This window comes from Cygnus olor, chromosome 25, assembly GCF_009769625.2.
Source record: "Cygnus olor isolate bCygOlo1 chromosome 25, bCygOlo1.pri.v2, whole genome shotgun sequence".
NCBI classification, from domain to species: Eukaryota; Metazoa; Chordata; class Aves; order Anseriformes; family Anatidae; genus Cygnus; species Cygnus olor.
The window spans coordinates 6,064,574-6,071,659 of NC_049193.1; the positions used below are offsets into that span (position 1 = coordinate 6,064,574).

At 51.5% G+C, this 7,086-nt stretch overlaps 1 long non-coding RNA gene across 1 annotated transcript; it reads right to left on the reverse strand.

Annotated features, from left to right (window-relative positions):
- Positions 1-3,600: 3,600 nt before the first annotated feature.
- Positions 3,601-6,170, reverse strand: LOC121059819. Its single transcript, XR_005814655.1, has 3 exons — positions 6,018-6,170; positions 5,034-5,111; positions 3,601-4,189 (listed from the first exon to the last, which is right to left on the reverse strand). It is a non-coding gene; the product is annotated as an uncharacterized LOC121059819 (long non-coding RNA).
- Between the last annotated feature and the right edge of the window lie 916 nt (positions 6,171-7,086).

Consider the following 7,086-nt stretch of genomic DNA (forward strand, 5'->3'; position numbering starts at 1 on the left):
GGACGGGGCCCTCTGGCAGCTCCAGCGTGCTGTGACGGGCCTTGGTGCTCATCACAGGGTGGCCGAAAAATCCCGGTGTTCACGTGGGGGTGTTCGTTGTTGTCTCTTGTTTCTCTTTTCCATCCCATGCCACGAGGCTGCTGCTCGTCGCTGCCCTGTAGCTCGTGGGGTCAGGGCTGGCCCTGAGCTGCTTTGTGGCCGTGCCGTGAGGAGTCCCCGGAGGGGCTCAGATGGGGAGATGTGGAAACGCTGCCAAGTGCCCTGCTGTGGGTCTGCTTACCCAGAAATCAGGCCCCACAAGCAGCGTGTCCCCTTTGAGCTTTGCTTCATGAGCACTAGATGGAGCAAAGCACCAAAAAAGTGAATTTTCCTGTTAAATTACATCTCCCACATCACTGTTATTTGAGTTAGTCCTGGCGGTAGACCCCCACGTCTGGAAGAAATGGGGATGAAAGGAGGTTTGGGGGCACTTTGTGCTCCCTGCTTGGGGATATCCTTGCCTGGGTCTTGCTCTGCCTCCCTGCCTGGATGCTTCCACCGCATGCACCATTATTAAAATCCGTGTCTTCCCTTTGGAAGGGCTGACACTTCATTAAGCAGAACATGAAGCCCTGCTCCAGTGGCAATTATAGAGCCGCTAATAACCCTTAATGAAATCCCATGAAAGGCTGAAATACCAATCGACACAAACCGCATTAGTTCTCTGAAATGAACCCCATGTTTATCAGCAGTGACGCGTGGAGCCAAGCCATGCTCAGGGACTGTGCCCCCTGCCTGGGAGCTCTCCCCCCGTGACACCCCCTCTGGGCCGGCTTCGTAACCTCGGTGCAGATTGGGTCGTTGTCTGCCATCCCACAAAGTCTGCCACCAGCCTTTGGGGAGGTTTTCCAGGATTTCACGGCAATTCAGGTGCCATGTAGTCCCTGTCATAGAATCACAGAATCATAGAATATCCCGAGTTGGAAGGGACCCACAAGGATCATCAAGTCCAACTCCTGGCACCACGCAGGTCTACCCCAAAATTCAGACCATGTGACTAAGTGCACAGTCCAAACGCTTCTTAAACTCCGACAGGCTTGGTGCAGTGACTCCTTCCCTGGGGAGCCTGTTCCAGTGGGCGACCACCCTCTCAGTGAAGAACCTCTTCCTGATATCCAGCCTAAACCTCCCCTGCCTCAGCTTGACACCATTCCCGCGGGTCCTATCACTGGTCACTTAAGAGACTAGATCGGCGCCTTCCCCTCCACTCCCCCTTGTGAGGAAGCTGTAGGCCGCGATGAGGTCTCCCCTCAGCCTCCTCTTCTCCAGGCTGAACAGGCCCAGTGACCTCAGCTGCTCCTCATATGTCTTCCCCTCTAGGCCCTTCACCATCTTCGTCGCCCTCCTCTAGACACTCCCCAACGGTTTTACATCCTTTTTGTACTGTGGTGCCCAGAACTGCACACCGTCCATTTGGTGAAGGCACTGGGAGCAGTAAGAATGATGCTGAGTTTCCTCTCCAGCACCTTCAGCAGTGTCCAGGCACTGGGGCACGGGCAAAACCCATCTGAAGGTGACAGTGAAGCCTCTTTATATCTCTGTTATCAGTGAAGAGCTTCCTGCCAGCACACTCCTTCATAGAAATAGGTCAGCAGAGGATCCTTTCAGACCTTTCCCTCTCCTACAGGGCTTGACCTCAGTGGGACTTTGTCACGGTCTCGTTTCTGGTGGCTTCTTAGCTCAATGGGATGGCAGCAATGCTGGGTTTTGATTTTCCTACCTTGTTTCGCAATGGGCCACACTGGGCACCAGTTTCCTTTCTCATAGGAATGCCATGCCCCAGGGCTCAGAGCTGCTTTTCCTGCTCATTGGTAGGAAAGAAACCGGAGACAGAAACGTCACCTCTTTTTCATTTTTTTTTGTCTTTTTTTTTCCTTTGCTGAAATGTAAGAGATGCCATTAAAACCAAATAAACTTGGGGAAATAAGGTAGATAAACAAAAGGCTTACAATGAAGAAATGCCAGCACAACGCAATTTAATTTGCCTGCATGTATGCTCTGCAATGCAGTCAGTAGGTACAAGGCGTCCTGCCGTGATGCTGCAGGGCCCTTGCACAAACTATGGGCTTGCAGGGAGAGAAGGCGAGGATTGGGAGGATTACAGCTTTATTGCTTTTCCAGCGCATTTTTTGTGTCCTGTTGTTTTACCGTGAGCACGCAGAAATCCCCAGGGCTTGGAGCTGAGCACGGCCAGTTGAATGACCTTCTGCAAGTTGCTCCTTTTCCCTTTTTCTCCCACCTTTTCCACACGGTTGCGCTGGTAAATGCTCTATCCCAGCCGGCCTGGTGCCCCCTCTATGGGGCAGAGGCTGCTGATACATCACGGCCTTGCTAAGCAGAGCCAGGCTGCATGGGAACATCTCCTGGGGGTTTCCAGGCCCATGGTGGGTGCACTTTGCAATCATTTTATTGCTTGAGAGATCCTGCAGCTTGATTACTACTTCCCTGCTTCAATTCATCTCCAGGGGGAAAATCCTGCTTTCCTTTTCCCCTTAGTGCTGAGAGCCTGGAGGTGCCAGGGGAGCTGATGGGACACGGGGTGCTCGCAGCAAGCTCTGCTCAGGGAGCTGACAAGGAGCCCACTGGGCTTTGGGCAAACTCCGGTACCCTCCCAGCACCACGCCACCTCCTCTCATTACTCTGACACTAGTTTGATTTCCCCCTGTGACATTTTCCGAGGTGTGGAAGCCCCAACACTTACTTTGCTGGAGTTCCTCTTCAAATTTTGAACTTTTCCACTAACCCACCAGGTGCCAGATCATTAGCACAGGGTCAAAGCGCAGAGGATGCTGATTAAAAGACCTTCTCCTTGCCGACTAGGAGCAAATGTAATTATCCCAGCTTCTTTTCCTATCATGTGGCACAAGCTGATGCCTAATTAGTGAGGCCCTGTTCATCAGCACAGACGAGGCTTGGTGCTGCTCTGGACGGGCTGCCTGTTAGCGCAGACTGCAGGGAACTTCCTCTCTGGATGAAAAGTCAGGAGCATCTTTTGCATATCTTTCAATTAAACCTCCCTTTCTGGAGGTCAGCACAGTCCCTTGAGGCAGATACGATTAACATATAAATTGCAAATCCATGCCAGTGGCCAATTTGTGCTTTTGGGGATGGAAGTGAGATATTTAACTTATCACAGTCACGCTCTTGGGAGATGGAAAGACAGGCAGGGATGGCAGAGGAAGGCAGCAGGGTAGAATATTGTTTGGTGAGCAGCCTTGGTCGTGTCAAAGAAAGGCCAAGATGACTGCACAAGTCTGTAAAAATATCCAGATTTTGCAAATTCTATCAGTTAGGTTTTATTCCTTGGGAGACTGAAGCAGTTTGTCAGGTACAAGCCATAGACCCTGTCTGGACTGATGACCAAGGGTCCTTTGTGTGGGTATCCCCCAAGCGGGACACGAACGCGAGCTCTGGCGAAGCAGCAAGGCTGTGCAGGCTGACGTCCCCAGGCTGACATCTCCTGCAAATGGAGAACCTGCCTTTGCTTGACCAGGAGGAAAAGGAGCATTCCAAGCCCAGCAGGTCATTTTTTTTGGCTGAATTTTTTTTTTTTTTTTTTTTTTTTTTTTTTTTTTTTTAAGTTCAGCCCACTGATATTTGAGCTCCAACACAAGAAACGGCCCCTGCCCAGCTTACGAGGAGGTCCTACCTTTGGGACACCTTGTGAAGACCACTTTGGACCTTCTCTTTGGCCACCTCCTGCAGGTGTAGGTCTCCCAGCTGGGAGCCTGAGGCTTTCATCTCTCCCTGGTACGGTGGTTTCTGAAGTCCTAAGCTGGGTGTCACCACTCAACCTCCCTTCTCTTGCCATGGAGAGGAGCTGGAACAGCTCAGCCAGATAAAGGGCTGACTTTGCTGAGAAGGGTCCCCTTGCTAGGACGGAGTGGCAAACCCTGCTCTCAGTGCTGCAGACCTTGTTTTCACACGTTTTGCTTTCTTCCAGCATTAGCAATCCTCTGCTTCATCTGATCCGGACCTGAGCTGACGACTTCCAACCTGAGCTGAGGAGCAGGGAGCTCACTGCTTCCTCACTGAGAGCTCCTGGGACTGAAGCAGAAGAGGGAGATGTGGATGGAGGAAGAATGACAACAACTAAATCATTCTTCCAAGCTGATTAGTGCAGAGCATGTTGGAGTCAGGCTCGAGAGAGCTGGAAAAAAATGAAGGAAAAGGTTTCCAGCTAAGGGATAGTTTTCTTATCTTTCAGCATTGCTTTTCACAACCTCCAGAGGTTCCCCAGCTCCCGTCACGTGGCAGGGTTGGAGACGGTGGCTGCAGCATTTCCCAGCCTGCGGGGATATTTGTAGAGGGAGCAGAAAGTTTTGCATGAACCTCTGGGCAGATCTCTGCTGTTTGGGTGGCATACAGGTCGTGTCTGTCAAAAAAGTGACAGAAACCACAATTGGGCTGGATCCCACATCTTCCACCGCATCACCGTATGTGTGAGAAGAAGCCAAAGAGAGGGGCCACAGCCCTCTCCTACCACGCGTGGGACCACGCCGTCAGCAGGTAAGACCCTGTGGGGCTACATCGCACCCGCAGCCCCCAGCCATGTGCATCTTTCAGGCGGCTGGGTACGAGCCTGCTCTGTCCCGCTCTGAGCCCTGCCATTTGTTCGTTAGGGATGATTTCCCCTCCTGGCTGTAGGACCACGGGCTTCGTGGCGCCCCTCTACATCTCAGGGCTCCCCAGCCTGAGCTGGCTGCTGCTGGAAGTCTCCCAGCCATGCAGGTGCTGTGGCAAGCAGGCTCAGAGGTCACCAACCCCCCCACCCAAGCAGGTGTGCTTCTCATTTTGGAAAGATACCTTTCTTTTTAGGTGATTCTCGAGCTGGCTGCTGCAAAATCTCCATCTAGCCATGAGTGCCTGTAAGCACATGCCTGCCCCAATCCATCCCAGCTCCATCTGGGTCCAGCCCTGACACAGCCCTGCCCACAACACACACGATCAGGATTTGAGTTATCAGCCAGAGAACCAGGTTTTAAATTATTTACCTGTGCAGGGAAGGCTTCCCTGTCAGGAGGGGTTTAAACCGATGCTGGGAAGATGACTCCAGTTTAACCTTCTCCGGGCTGTAATGAGATTTAATTCGTCATCTCACCGCGGCATCGTTGTTCAGTGGATGTAAGCTTTCAGGCTGACTCTGGAGCCTGTCAAACTCCATCCCTGCTAAAGGGTTTTGTGATGGCCTTGGGATGGGTCGCGCTGCCTGGAGGCTGGGGACAGTTGCTCTTGGTCCCCTCTGTCTGCGTGCGTTGGGTGGCAAAGGCTGGGCTCGGCAGGCAGCTCAGCCACGTGGCACTTGGTACTGTGGGATGGAGCTGGCACAAATCCCTTGTTTTGCCGCACGTCTCAGCCAAGAAGCTTTGAGAGTATCGGCTGAAAACCACTTGTCAATGCTGAAAATTTCAGATACCCAGAGCTGGGAAGCTGCACCCCTGCTGGCAGGTGAGCCAGGTCCCCCAGCAGAGCCCCAGCATCATTTCCAACCCCATCGCTTCCCCCCATGCCGCTCCAGCAGCGATGGACTGCCCTACTGTGCTCCATCTGCACAGGCAGTGACCCCAAGCCACCCTCACCTTCCTAGGCACCTGGTATTTAAACAGATTAAATCTCTCTCTCTCTCCATTTTTTTCCCCTCTTTCTTTTCATTTTTATCCCTTCACGGGATAGCATTAGGTCAGGAGCACGCCAGAGGTGCTGATCCCAGTGGAAAACCTCCCCTCTTCCCAAAACCACCCGTAGCCACTGGAGGGACTTCGCATCAGCATCAGCCCCTCCATAAACGCTTCGTGCTTGGGCACAAGAGGGCACTGAAACACCACCACGATGGGATGGTTTATGAATGCAAATGGAGCTGCCGCAGCCATAAAAACCCTTCTGCACCTTCCCTGGCTGCGGACGGGGGGGTGAGCAGACACATCTGGAGGATGCTCCCATCCTGCACCCTGACGTGCATGCCCATGTTGCGTCCTTACCATTAAACTGCATCATTTTAGGAGCCAGCACTTCCTCCTGTGTGAGCAGAGCTGTATTTCTGGGCCTCGGACACCATCACTTCCTGGGACACCCAGCAAAGCAAGAGCAACAAAATCCCTTCTGCTTCATTCTTGCTCAACTCAACCACCTGCTCTGTGCTTGCAAAACCAAAGAGCACCTTCGTCTGCTGGGGCTGGAGCAGGTGGAAATCACCCATCTGTGCTCTGCAAACCAAAGAGCGCTTAATTGATATTAATCTAATCAATGCAAACCATATTAGCTCTCCTGGAAACACTGGGTCTTTACCAATAGCAGCACTGACTATTCTATATAAATCAAATTTACCAGCCTATAAACATTAGCACATCCCACAGACATATTCACCCTCATAAAAACATCAATTGCTGCCTGACTATATTAGTGGAAATAAATTACAGAACTTTATCTCTCTGCCATGATTATGGGCAAAACCATATAAAAGAGACACTTGGAAGACGCTTTTGTGTCGATTGTTACAGAAGCTGCTGATGCTGTTCTGCTTCTTCAAACCACTATGAATTGCATATAATTAAGGGATTTGAAAACCTTTGATGACTAAACGATAAAAATGCCCCCTCTGCAAACCCTGAAGCACCTGTGTGAGCAATTTTGTGCAGGTGAGGAGAATAAACCCAACTTATTAAGCATCTCACGTTGGAAGGGGGAGCATAGGATAGGTTCTTCTATGCTGTTCCTCCAGTGAAGGATGAACAGGAGAAAATGTCTGATTGGGGGGTGGGGGGCGTAGAGAGAGTTTGTGCTATTCAGCTCCTCGGAAAGATGGCTGTGAGGTGACTTAATTTCAGTGTGAGCATCTCTAGAGCAGCAAAGTGTCCAGTGGAGAGAGACACAGGAGGGAACCGGATGAGAAACAAGGCTTGTGCTTCAAGCAGGCAGGGTGATTAACCATGTGAGCAAACCTCTTAGGGAAGAGGTGGGTTTTCCTGCGGAGACTTGATGGTTTTCAGAGAGGTGTTTCATTCCCATGTGAATTATTGGGGAACTGGGGGAGATGGAGTGGCCTGAGCT